General features: G+C 52.8%; 1 protein-coding gene across 4 annotated transcripts in view; it reads left to right on the forward strand.

The window, feature by feature from the left end:
- The first annotated feature begins 7,775 nt into the window (after window positions 1-7,775).
- Window positions 7,776-13,470, forward strand: part of ADAMTSL4 (ADAMTS like 4) — a 59,850-nt gene continuing 54,155 nt past the window's right edge. For 2 of the 4 annotated variants that reach the window (XM_073322869.1, XM_073322865.1), the window contains exon 1: window positions 7,957-8,770. The gene's annotated coding sequence lies outside the window, so the exon portion shown is untranslated. Of the gene's footprint in view, window positions 7,820-7,956; window positions 8,771-13,470 lie in introns of those variants that run through there. The other 2 variants (XM_073322868.1, XM_073322867.1) reach the window with 2 other exon arrangements.

The raw sequence follows: 13,470 nt of genomic DNA on the forward strand, positions 1-13,470 counted from the left end.
CAACAGCAGCCAGTGATGAGTTCCGGCCTTTTGAGGCCAGTTCTCAGTGGTACGTCCCTATTCCTGACATCATCAACCCGTCTCGTGCTCAGTGTCACCTCTGGCAGCGGATGTGAAATGCCCCCAGCCTCCCGATGTCTTGCTGAAGCAGGGTCCAGGTTGCAGACCCATGGAAGCAGCTCTGAAACACGCAGGCTTGACAAAGCCCTACTCATGTATCTAGTGGTAACTTCTTTTGGCTCTACACCCTAGGCAGGTGGTCTGTGGCTGAGGCTGCTAAACAAACTCCCCTTAGGATGTTTGGCAGACAGCCCCGTTGGAGGACAGTTTCCTGCCTGGAGAGATGAGGACATCCCCTGCTGCCGTGGTGTGGCCGGAAGCACGGATATCTGCATCATGCTTTTTGCACCGACGGGCTGGGGTTTTTTTTGGTTTCGTCCAGAAACCTTTAGCCCCAAGTCAGCTGCCTTGTGCTGGAAGCTCTCTGCAGCGTCTTTGAGATCACCTGTGTCCTGAGCAAAGAGGACACCAGCGTCTGCATAATCCAGGCTGGTAAAAGAGGTCGAACCAGCGGTTATCTCGGTATTTGCAAGGAGTCGTCCAAGGAGCCAATCCATTGCACAACGGACCTGGGCTGCGGCCAGGACACATCCCTGCATCACCCCGGATCGAGCATGAAACTTGTCAGTTCCCCAACGCACCCGGGCCCCTGAGTCATTAGCTAAAGCTTGAACCAGTCCCAGCCAGCTCTCACGACCAAATCGAAGGCTGCCTTTAGGTCTGTGTATGCGGCTGTCAAAGGCCACTTAAATCCACAATGGAGGCAGACAGGGCCCCAGCAGAGGAGAATTCACCTTGGCTTTCCTGCCGGGACCATCCCAAAAGGGTGGCAGCACTGGAGATGCAAACGCCTGTGCACCGAGCACCAACCACGTCGTGCCAGACGGTCACCGCAGTCTGAGCCCAGACAGATGCAAACTACTGACGAACACCAGACGCTGACCCAACCCCTGAGTCACAAGGCGAAGGCTCCACGAGCTCTTCTTCCTGGAGTCGCTGGGTCCCTGGCCTAGGGGCACCTCTCCCACCCCACTGGCCTGTATCCCACCTTTTAGCCCTCGGCCGCACCCTAGTGGGTGGAGGGCTCACGCCCGGGGCTCTGTCTGGGCAGGTCAAGCAGCTGCCTGCAGCCCACAGCCGTAGCAGCCCCGGGGCCAGGGGGAACCCCAGACTGCAGGCCCGGAGCCAAGAACCAGGGGGAGAGGGGGCAGCACAGACAGAAGGGGAGCGAACCTTCGGAGACCCTGACTCCCAGCGGGCAGGGAGGGGGCTGGGAGCAGCCTGAGCCAGCTTTTTCAAATGCTTTTAATTGCTCTGTTCTATTTTTGGCAAGGGAATTTGCTGGACGATTTGTGGCTTTGACTTGACATGCAATTACCTGGGGCTAGGGGACCCACTGGTGCGAGAGACTCCCCATCCCTTAGCCCATGCTGCCTCTGGGAGGAGAGATCAGAGGGCCGCCCCAGACCTCACCCGTCTACTCTCCTCTCTAAAACAGTGCTTGGGAGAGGAGTCCCATGCACAGCCCGGGCACAAGGGCTTTATTCTCCTCCCCAAATGCTTCCTGGGAGTAAAAAACCACTCGGTTATAGGGAGAAACGGGGAGAAATTAGGAGGCCCTGCCAGGGGGAGAGGGTTACAGCTGGGGTTGGGAAAGAGATGCAGAGATGCCGGAGCTGGGGAAAGATACAGACAGGCAGCAGCCATTCAGAGGAGAAGGCTCTTGTGCCAGCAGGAGTGGGGGATGCAGAAGAAAGTGGCACTAGGTGCTATGAGAAGAGGAGAGAGAGAGAGACAAAGGGCCTGGTTTCCCAGTGCCCTGCACCTTGTGCGGTTATTTACACTGCCAGCCCGATGGTTGCAGTGCCTTGGAAGAGGGTGGTATCCTTTTAAATAGCTTGTGAACCCCTTGACAGCACTCACCACGTTTTATGTCTCCAAAGGTGCCAGGCACCAGGCAGAGCAGCAGCGTGCGTGCGGAGCGAGGCTTGGCACGCAACGTGTAGTCAGCAAACAGGGCCCTTGTCGTGCCGTGGGGTTCCGTCACATTATCCTCATCATTGTGTACAAGAGCAAAAAGACACAACCGTGTTGTAGGGACCCCATTCGCCACTGCCCTGCGAAGAGAAGGTCATTGACAGCAGTGCCAAGTGGGGGGACGCCCTGGCCGTGAATGCACTCTCGTGGCCCTGGTGCAATGGTGCCAGCCCTGAGCTTTTGAAAATCAGGAGTCAAAAATCACGAGACTGACTTAAAATCATGGGATTAAAAAAAATACATGTTTTAGGCTCTCTTATTTCCTTTCCGGGTTTAGGGTTCACATTTTTAAGCTTTTTTCCAGAATCACAAGGACTTAGAAACTTGCTTTTTCTTTTTCAAAGGAAAGTCAATGTTCTCCCAAAATCACGGGAATCCGGGAGCTGGGGCTTTCAGAAAAATTTCACAAGAATTGCAATCATTGTACACCAGCCACGATGCCATAAAATGTGACCCAAGGGGCATGATTCTGAGTGGCCCTGATCCTGTGTTGAGGTTTTATAAGTTATTCAGGTAATGATATGTTTTCTAGTACAAGAGTTTTCCCTGGGAAGCATCCCGTTAAAAGCAGAGGTGATTCCCAGCTGCTGCATCAGGTCTTGCCTGTACTAAGTAAATTGGCATTGGTAGAACTGTGTTGAAGTGGTAAGACCAGGCTAAATGTCTCCAGCAGAGGGGGTGGGAAATTTTTCTTGGAAACCTATTTTTAGCCGAAACTGCCGTTTTTATCAAAATCAAGACTTTTTTTGGGGGGGGGGGGGGAGTGTCAGTTTTAATCAAAGTTTGTTTATAAAGAAAAACCCTGCAGCATTTCAGTAACGTCAAAGCTTCCAGTTTCACCATCGCCCGGACAAAAAGTTGTGATTTTTTGCTTAGAAACTAAAGCCAGGGAGTTTTTTTAAAATCTAAATAAACATTTTTTAAAAAAAGTTTAAAAGGCCAAAATCAAAACGAAATGTTTTGCTGGGCCTGCAAGACGAAGCGCATTCAAACAGGAGCCATTTGGGGGAAGACCTGTGGCCTGTATGATACAGGAGGCCAGGCTCCTTCCCCTCCCCGCTGGGAGATCGACCCTTTTGGTCTCAGGCAGCGCCCTGAACGTGTGCAGACTTGCTGCAGGGCCGGAGGGCTTGGATTTCCCTCCTTGCAGAGGATGCAGATCACGTCTCTGAAATACAACAATTCTGCCTCCAGCCGCACCCCGGTAGTGCCAGGGCTGAAGGGCTTTTCGACCCCAAATGCGGGGTTTTTTTTCTATTGTTAACTCTGGCAGCATGGTCTGGTGGTTAGAGCAAGGGGGTGGCACGGGAATCAGGATTCCTGGGTTCTAGTCCCGTTGCTGAGAGGAAGTGGAATGGGTTAGAAGAAGCGGAGGGGATAGGGCCTGTGGGAGTCCGGACTCCTGGGTTCTATTCCTGGCACTGAAAGGAAGTGGAGTCTGGTGGTAGATCAGGGTGACCTGGGAGTCAGGACACCTGGGTTCTCTGCGTATCACTGTATATAAAATGTGTGTGTTCCGTTTATTTGTAGTATTCGGTTAGGATCCTGGGATCAGGTCCTGCTCAACTGCATCTAGGCCAGACCCTGCCCAGTGCAAGCTTGTTCCCTGCAAAGTACTGTCTGGTCTCGTTGTAAGCGGCTGGAGCAATGCGACCTTTACCGCATCCCTGCACAGAGCTGCCCGCGAGGAAATATTTCCAAATTCAGCCTGCTTTTAGCCTCCTCCTGTCCCCTTCTCCTCCTGCTGGCAGGGAGTCATTGACCGCTGAAGTCAATGGAAGCCCGACGGGTTTTGGATCAGACCCTCCTGGCATGCGTCTCGGACGCCCTCCCAGGCTGCAACCGGAGAAAGCCCCAAGCGCGGAGGAGAACGCCTGCGCTAGGAACCTGCCGGAACGCGTTGCGTTCACTGGGTTCTGGGGCTGTAAGTCCTGACAGGGCTTATTCGGGGCCTGGGCGTGATCCAGCCCCCTGGAGAGCAAGAGCAGCGGCGTCCAAATCCGTAACCACAGGGCAGCCAGTGACCCGCCTGGCAAAAGACCGAGTCGTACTGGGGAGAGCGAGGGAGACTCCGTCTCCCTGTGGTATTTGAAGCCTTGTCAGACATAATTGTCACCACGTCTGGCTGGCTCTTACCCGCTCTTGGCCAGCTGCTCCCTGACACACTCCGTCTGTCTAGCTCTGGGCCTGAGCTGGTTCCCGTCACCCGAGTAGCTGAGCTCCTCATAGACCTCAATGGACTTAAAGGAGGCAGGGCAGTGCCATTCCCCACATTGTACGGATGGGGAAACTGAGGCCAGGACCTCCGGCTGGGCCCCTAAATACCTCTGAGGATCTGGGCCCAAGAGACGAAGGGCTAGACCATGAATGGGATTTCGAGTACTAGAGAGGGATGCTTACCCGGGCTGCCAGCATTATATTTGAGAACTACAGGGCAGTTTTCTTAGCACCAGGATCCCCTTTGCCTCCCCAGGTGAGCAGCCCAGAGAGCCTGCTCTGCCCACACATATCCCACTGCAGGCACCAGCACTGGGCACACGCACGAGGCCCAAATGCTGATGCCTCCTGTGCCATTCAGCCGTGTCCCGGGTAGTGTGCGTCCATGTTCAGCCATGCCCTAGCCCCTCCTGTCCCCAGGAGCTCAGCGGCCAAAGGAGAGTGGTAAGAGCTGCAGAGATCAAAGGCATTCTGGGCTGCTTTAGTATGGGGCAGGCAGTATTTTATTTCTAGAAAGGCTCTCCCTGATAATACGGGGCTTCTGGCACCCCTCGGCACCACTGACCTTGTCAAAGCAGCAGTGCACCCCCTCTGGTGCCTAACTCCCCATGGCACCTACATTTCTGCTGGTTGGCAATTTGAAAGCAGCCTGAGTTCTGTGTTCACCCCCAGCTAAGGAGCAACTTGAAGCCAGTGGGGCCCAATCCTGTAGCTGTGCTTTGAGCGCTCCTGACCGCTGATACCTGCTGGCTCCCACAGCAGGAGGGCCGGATTCAGGCCTCCGGTAAGTGTGGGGCCAGGGGAAGGAGCAGCACACCCACAAAAAAGACAGCCAGGGGCATGTAAGGTGAGCTGGAGGGGTGGGACTCACCACTCTCCCTCCTTGGGGTCTGCTCAGAAGAAGAGTCAAAATGAGCCTTTGCCAGCGGTGCATGATTCATCCATCCCAAGGCCAGAAGGGACCCTGGAGACCATCTAGTCCAACCCCTTGTATGACACAGGCCAGAGAACTGCCCTCAAGTCATTCCTAGAGCAGATCTGAGCAGGAGGCCAAACCCTGACAATCTGCAATCTGGACACCTTTGGCTTCACGTTCTCTCTCTGCTCTTGTGGCTCAAACCCGGATTTCCACGTGGCAGTTGGGACAGGAAGCAGGAGCAGAGAAAGCTGTTTCCCTAGCCTGTTCACACGCAGGTAATCTGTGAGGATTGCCAGGCCGGGGGCCAGGGGCAGCCCCGCTAAAATCAGAATCCCGTCCTTGGCCGTGTCCTGGAGCTGATGCACTTTAGCGGGAGATGCAGGATGCCCCTAAAGCAGGGTGGGTTGTTAAGACACTGAGCTGGGCCATAGTCAGAGATCTGGGCTCTCCTCCCAGATCTGCCCCTGATTTCCGATATGACCTTGGGCAAGTCGTTTAGGCCCAGATCTTCAAAGGCATCCCAGTGAAATCAAGAGGCATTGGGTGACTTAAATAGCTCCGAGGATCTGGGCCTTAATCGCTCTGGACCTCAGTTCCTCAGCTGTAGAATGGAGCTAATCCTCTTCCTTCCCCCCGCCTTTGTCCGGCCTGTTCAGACTGCGGGTTAGGCACTCACTCTCACGATGCAGATGTGCAGCGCCCAGCACCAGAGGGCGGCTAATAATAATTAGGCCGGACCCTTGCTGCAGAGGAAGGGTTTTCCAAGCCCCCACCTGTTCGAGGTTGGTTTGTGTCCTGAAGCCCAGATCTGCTGAGGGATTTTGTCCCTTTGCGAGGCTGATCCACTTCCACATACTCAGTCAAAAGCAGCCAAGTGTCCAGGTTTACACTCTAGCTCAGCCCTAGCTGGGGAATTCTGCTTGGCAAATACACATGGTCCAGCCTCTCGGTTGTGAGCTGCAGCCCTCGTAACTCGGGTTATGACCTTGTAAGCCCCACAGGATGGGCTGGGCTGGTGTTTGGAGGGGAGCCTGCCAGGTGCAGCTGGACCTGTGTGTGTGACTCACAGGTGGCACTCCCCAGGGCTGGGTTTGGGGGCTGGCTCTGGCTTGGCTTGAGACATAAAACGCAATTTCGAGGCAGGGTTTATGGTCCTTCCCTCCAGAGCAGGATTTCCCTGTGCCACTCCCAAGTTGGGGATCTAGTTATTATCGCTCCAATTATCCTAGCCATGTGCTGCCAGGGTAAGACCAGCTTTCTGTTTAAAGAGCAACTCGTCTAAGTGCTCTAAAATCCACACGGTTGCTCGGATTGCCTTGAATTTAGGGGTGCCTCGTGGGGGCACTGGCAAGGGTCAGTGCATCACATTTGGGCTAATTTGAGCAAGGGTTTCCCAAGATACTGTTGTTGCTTTACAGCACCCAGAAGAGAGCTGGGTACTTCCCAGAACTGCATGGGCCCTGCTCAGTCTGATGTTAGGGCTGTGGAGATCGGTGGAAAGGGAGTGAGGGTGATGGAGGATGAAGGGCTCTAGCAAGAGGCTCCCAGGGATCCGCGGCGCCTGCCTGTGGCCATTTTGTCGCCTCCAATGGGCTTTTGAGTGGTAAGGTTTATTTGTGTGATGGTGGCAGGCCGAGTCTCCCCAGGGCCGCTGCACCAAAGACAGACAAAGGCTCTTGTAGCCCCGGTTGGCAGCTGGGGAGCTGAAACCCGGAGAGAGTCAATAATCCAGGGTCGCAAAGAAGGGGCTGTAGCAGAGCTGGGCACATACTCCAGGTCTCCATGGCCACTTTTCTGACACTGACAATGGCCAGCTCCTGTCTGGCGCTTTTCAGCCACAGAGCACCAGGCGCCTTCCAAAGCGGGCCAGTGCCATTAGCTTGGCCTTAGAGGTGGGGAAACTGAGGCACCAAGGAGGGGGAGGGACTTGCCCACGCTCACCCTGCAGTCCAGCGACAGAGCCAGGGACAGAACCCAGGTCTCCCAGTCCAGTGCTCTATCCACTAGGCCAGGCAGCCTCCCTAACCACGCAGCTTGGCGCGTCCTGGTCCTGTAGCGCTTAGTGCTGGGGCCTGAGAGTCAGGACACCTGGGTTCCCTTCCGATCGCTGCTGCTGAGTCGCTGTGCCAGCTTGGGCAAAAATAGGGGGACGAGACACCCCGATATTAGGGGCTTTGTCTTGCAACTATACCTACCCCCCCCCCCCCGCAAGAAAAAAAATGGTGCTATTTTTCACACTTGCTATGTGGTCACCCTGGGCAAAAGTCCCTCCCTTCTCCGTGCCTCGGTCCGTCCCCCCTCCCGGGAGGGGATAATCACCCCACTTTGGGGGAGGGGATTGTTATTGCCTTTGAATTTCCAGCCCCTGGGGTGCAGGGGTCAGAGGGTGGCTAGGCGGAATGTGTGAATCGCAGCTGGCAATTGGGGGGCGGGCCGGGGAGCGGGGGGGCAGGAGTCCAGAGCGGCTGCTGCTCTGGGGGGGAGGGGGTCTCTCGGCTCGGCTCGGCTCGGCTCGGCTTTTCTCTTCCGTCCTTTTTCAGGCCAGGCGCTGGGAGCCTCTCGCCGGCAGCAACTTCGTGCGGGGAGGTAGGAGGCCGCGGGGGGCCAGGGGAGCCAAGCCCCCGGGCGCAGGGGAGGGAGCGCGGCCGGAGGCGGCGGGGGGAAGCGGGCTGGGGAGGCGGAGCGGCCGGGGATGCATGGGGAAGGAGGCGGAGAAGGGGCAGGAGGAGGCAGGGCTGGCCGGGCGGCCGCTGCTGCGATCCGCGCCCGGGGGGCTGCACCCGGGGACCGGCTGGAACTGACCAGCCAGGCAGCGAGGGCTACCGGGAGCCGGGGCAGCGGTCGGCGGGGTGAGCCGGCCCCGGTGCACCCACCCTTGGGGGCGAAAGGGGCTCCCATCCGGCAGCAAGAAAGTTACAGCCAGGTCCGGAGCGGCCGCTGGACCCCTCTGCCTGCATTGCACTGGGAGGTGGGCGCAGACCAGAAGTGGGGTGAGGGGCTTGCAAACCGCCCAGCGCCCCCGGATCACCAGTACTGGACTGGGGGCATCCGTAGACGCTGGAAAAGCGAGTTTTCTGCCTTGGAAAAGGAACCCAGCTGTTTGAGCCCAAGCAAAATATCTGGCGTTACCAGCTACTTAGTGGATTTCCCTCCCAAAATATTATAGCCGTCTCCCGTTTCTTTCTATCCTTCCATTCCCCCGTTTCTTTCTATCCTTCCATTCCCCCGTTTCTTTCTTTCTTTCTTTCTTTCTTTCTTTCTTTCTTTCTTTCTTTCTTTCTTTCTTTCTTTCTTTCTTTCTTTCTTTCTTTCTTTCTTTCTTTCTTTCTTTCTACTCTCCATACACCCCATCTATTTATCTATTTATCCCTATACAACCTCTCTCTCTCTCTATCTCATCTTCTTCCCCGCCCCCTTATTTCTCCAGGAGCATATTTCTTTCTCAAAACAAACCCGAGAGCCAAGGGGTTAAACGTCCAGTCTGCAGCCCCCTTGCCCCAACCCCTGGATGTGACTTGGGAGCTCTTCAGAAAGAAGGTAAGTGACGCCGGTTGATTATTCTCTGTAGATAAGTGGATTGCCATGGAAAAGCAGCTCTTCTCCATTCGGCCCCTGTCTATTACTCACTGGAACTGGGTCAGTTGCACTGTAGTTTGAAACCTGTTGCCTGGGTGTGCTGCTGGCTAATTGTCATACACCTGTTGGGTTTTTGAGACTATCTTTTAGCTGCTACTCCCCAGAAAAATGCCAGAAAATTGTGTTGTGTGTGTGTGTGTTAAAATGGGTCTTGTTGTACCAACCTTGGTTGCAAATGAAGCTTTCATCTGCTCGTAATATTTCACCTTGCACTGATGTCTGTCTGAAAGAACCACCGGGTGGATTGTTGTAAAAGCAATGGGGTGGGGCGGGGGTTCATAATATTTCAGACACCAGATGCTTAACAAAAAGTCAATCTGACTTTTTAAAGTTCCCCTTTTTTCTGCCCATCGTGGGTGTGACATAGTTACCAGGATGTGTTTATTTGTGTGCACCGGGGTGTGTTGAAAGCAGTGGCTGGGAAGTGGCAATGAGAGCCGGGGCAATGCTTTAGCAAGCCACACACACAAAACAGCGCCCATCAAGTTTGTTTTAACTTTTATTTCTTGCAGAGACAAAGCTTTGCCCCATCCCTGCCTGGAAAACAGCTCAAAATAAATTGTTATGGAATGTGCAAGTGAAAAATTCTCCCCCCTCCCCAGCGGTTTTCTCCTTCCCAGTTGTGATTCTCACACTTGAAGGCTTTGGTCCTGATCCAAAGCCCCTGTCGAAGTCAATGGCCAGGCTGCCCCATTGATTTTGGGCCTCTCTGTGCAGTAGCAAAGAGCAAAATGCTCCATTCTACTGTTTCACTTTGGCATCCAAAAATACTTCAGATTCTTTCATTTCAAAGGGCTCAGGGAAGGGGGCAGGGAGGGGGATGTTTACAAACAAGGATGGGTTACAGAGGGGAAGAGAAAGGTGCATGCAAAGCTCTGGCCTTTAGCCATTTCTGGGCCCAGCACAGATCCACCCTGAGGGTCCGGGTATTTACTGGGCTGCGTTTTCCTTTTTCTAAGATACTCCAGTGAGGAATCTGGGCAGTGGAAGCCACTGGCAGCTCTGCCGTTATCACTAAAGGGGCAAAGGATTGTGTTGAGAGAAATATAAAAGGACCCTGCATCGCATAAAGGAACCTAGAGAGTGCTGTTGGGTTTTTTTAACCCTGATCTATAGCCACTTTTGGCTGGCACTTCCCTCCCGTGATATATTCGAGAGTTAAAACCTATGACCTCTCTCCCATTTGGTCCTCGGTGCCAGCCTGGGTGGTCCTCGGTGCAAGCATGGGATTGGGTCTTTTCTCTGCGATAGATAGATCCATATTTTTATGGGACACATTGCTTCAAACTCAGCCCAATTTGGTGCCAACCCGTCGCACCCAGCCCAGGACTCTGTTCCCAAACAGACTAAAAACCACCTCTTGATGCGTATCACCCCATTGCAGCAGCTGCTGGGGTGACTGGAACCTCAGTCCTTCCAGGAGTACGTGTGCTGGACTCTGTTTTCATTCACACGGCACGGCTTAATCCCCGAGGGAAAACGTTAGCGGGCCGTAATCCTCTGGGAGGTGGCAAGCGGAACCCACCTGCTGTCAACTCCCAGCAAAATTCCCTTTATAGAGCCATGTGTCGAATAAAGGCCCAGATTGTTTCACTGCATTGCAGTGTGCTGATTGGGAAGCTCCCGTGTGGAGTGGAGTTGCTTGGTGGAAAAAAAATGACTTCACTATAAATGTGTTAGTGGGCTTTCTCTCCGGTGCATATGCACTGTGGTAGCAGCTCGAGCAAGGTGGAGTGTGGGCCACATCGGGACCTCCAGACACTTTTGAACAGACCCCCCAAAATCTTTTTATTTGCTTATTATGATCATTATTGTTGCTGGCTGTTTTTTTATTATTTTCTCTGGAGTCTGGACCTTGGCTATACCTTGACCAAGAAGTTTGGAACTTGACAAAAGGAAATAATTGACTACCCCTGGGATAGACTTTCTAGAGCTAGCTTTCACAGAATCATAGAGTTGGAAGGGACCTCAGGAGATCATCTTGTCCAACCCCCTGCTCAAAGCAGGACCAATCCTCAATTTTTGCCCCAGATCTGCAAATGGTCCCCTCAAGGATTGAACTCATACAACCCTGGGTTTAGCAGGCCAATGCTCAAACCACTGAGCTATCCTTCCCCCCATTTGGAAGAGGAGAGGAAGAGGAGAGTTTGTTTAATCATCAGATCAGGGACCGGGAGTCATGACACCTGGGTTCTTTTCCCCGTTCTTCCATTGTGTTACCTTGTTCAAGTCATTTGCCTGCTCTTCAGTATTGCCAATGACAAGTGTTTGAAAATTATGAGTCATCTCTCCACCCCCACTTGCGGGCAAAAAATAAATAAATAAAATCCACCAGATTGGTTTAGAAATGATGAGATTTCTAAAGAAAAGAATAAATTTTGTGGGCTTCCTGTAAGGCCTCGGGATTCTGAGACTTTGATGTTCATGACTTGCAGCTTTTTTCATAACCATGAGGGCGAGTAATGTACTATAAAAAAAAAAACCCAAACAAACAGGAACCTGAGATTCTGATATATTCACATGACTCCAGCAGCTGGGTCTGCAAGAAAAGCATCAAATAGCTCAAGATTCTCAGTTAAATTAGGAGAGCTGACACTACAGGGTTTGTGCCTCTGTCTTCCTAAGGGGAGAATATTCCTTGCTTTTACAGGGGAGTTGTGAAATATAACTGGTTAGGGTCTCACGGGCTCCCATGGGAAGTTTGCCTGAGTGGGGAGTTCAGATCCTGGCTATCTGTGAAAGGTTTTGACCTCCTCCAATGAAAGGTGATCTATAAGAGCAAAGTATTATTTAACAAGGATATGGGGATATATTGTACGCTTAGAGGAGGTGTATATTTGAGTGGTAATACCAGCATTAACCCCTGCCCACGCATTAACCCTAAATCCTGCCCCCAAGCCCCCAAATCCTCTGTCCGAGTCAGTTTAGAACCAGCACGGAGTACTAGAGACTAAACCTCATATCTAGCCTGATCTCCTGTAATCTAAGGTCAGGAGCAGCCCCAGAAGCTTTGAGCGGTCCCCAAAATAATGTGCAGTGGCATTTGCTAATTGCGGCCTGGAACGGAACAAACTCTGTTTCTAGTGGAAGAGAATGGAAAGCCAAAGCTATTTCAGTGCCCTGCAATGTTCAGATTGCAATCCATGCCTGTGACAGGGCAGGGTGTGTGTGTGTGTGTTATGACTTTGCTGTAGTATAAAATCCCTCCTAATTGATGGTTCCATGCACCTGGATTATTCTGTGTATTCTGGAGCACCACCCTTTGTGCTGGGCACCATCCCAACACATAAGAGATGGTGCCCGAGACATCATTAGATGAGCTGCAAGTAGCATTTCCCTGCCATATTTATCCCTTTGATTGGAGTAAGTGCGCAGCGAGCCTAAATGTCACGTTTAGACGCTTCCTTTTCACACCTCTATCCATGGGAATCAAAGAAAGTAGAGACAGAAGAACCATATGGGTTCATGGCCAGCACTGGATTTTTCCCTATGCACACTGGCGATGCTCTGGTAGCTTTCCCTTGCAGGAGCCGCCACCCCTGCTAACAAGCTGGCTTGTCTCTCTACAAAAGTGTACTCAGCCAGAGATAGTACAGCGGTACAAGCGTCCCCTCGTTATAGAAAGGGGCTTACAGGAAGGGGCAATAAACTATCTCAGCATCAGGCACTTTTATACCAGGACAACAGCTAGGTGTGAACCAGGCTTCAGAATGTTCAGTTGACCGCCCTCTTGAGAAGGGATAATAGACGACCGAGGGTACGTCTACACTGCAGAAAAAACCCTGTGGCAGCAAGTATCAGAGTATCAATTGTCTGGGGTTCACAGGGCTAAACATTGCAATGTTAAGTGTTCCCGCTCAGGCTGGAGTTGGGGCTCTGAAACCCAGAAAGGGGGGGATTGAGTTGACCCAGGCTCTGGGACTCGCTGACGTGGCTTTTGTTTTGCAGTGTGGATGTACCCTTAGGCCCTCATTCTGCAAACACTTAACACAGAGCTGCTGGACTTTATGACCAAGAGAAATCATGCTGAAATCCAGTTTGTGAGGGAAAACCTGGAAAATTTGGGAGAAATGTTTCATGGGGGGGTAAAAATCCCCATTTCCCACTCAGCTCTGGTAGTGACGTTTCTGCCACGGATGCTGATTTGCACCAGTTTGCAGCATGTTCTGCTTGACCGGCCCTTGTCCCCCGGTGGATGGAAGCTGATTCGTTACTTGGTACATCTAGTTACAGGTGCTTTCAGCAGCAGTGTGTGATCCTGGCTGTGGGCCTGCAGCTGCAATGACATCCATGCAGGCGGACTCCTGCACCCAGATCTGATTGCAGGATCGGGGTTGGCTGATCTCTGATTTAATGCAGATGGTGAGGTTGTTAATATGAAAGGCTAGATTCTCCCAAGAACGCAGGGCCAGATTTCCAGGGGATCAGCAGTGCACCCCTGATTGGGGCTAGATTCTCCAAAGCACTCAGCACCCAGCAGCTCCCATGGTGAGATTTTGCAAAGATGTTGGCAACCCGCCCCCCACGCTGAGCTCATCTGAAACTCTTGGGCTTTAGGAAGACGCAATCTGTTCTTGTGTTCCAAAACGTGAGCAGCGCTT

This window comes from Lepidochelys kempii, chromosome 24 (genome assembly GCF_965140265.1).
Source record: "Lepidochelys kempii isolate rLepKem1 chromosome 24, rLepKem1.hap2, whole genome shotgun sequence".
Taxonomy (NCBI): Eukaryota; Metazoa; Chordata; order Testudines; family Cheloniidae; genus Lepidochelys; species Lepidochelys kempii.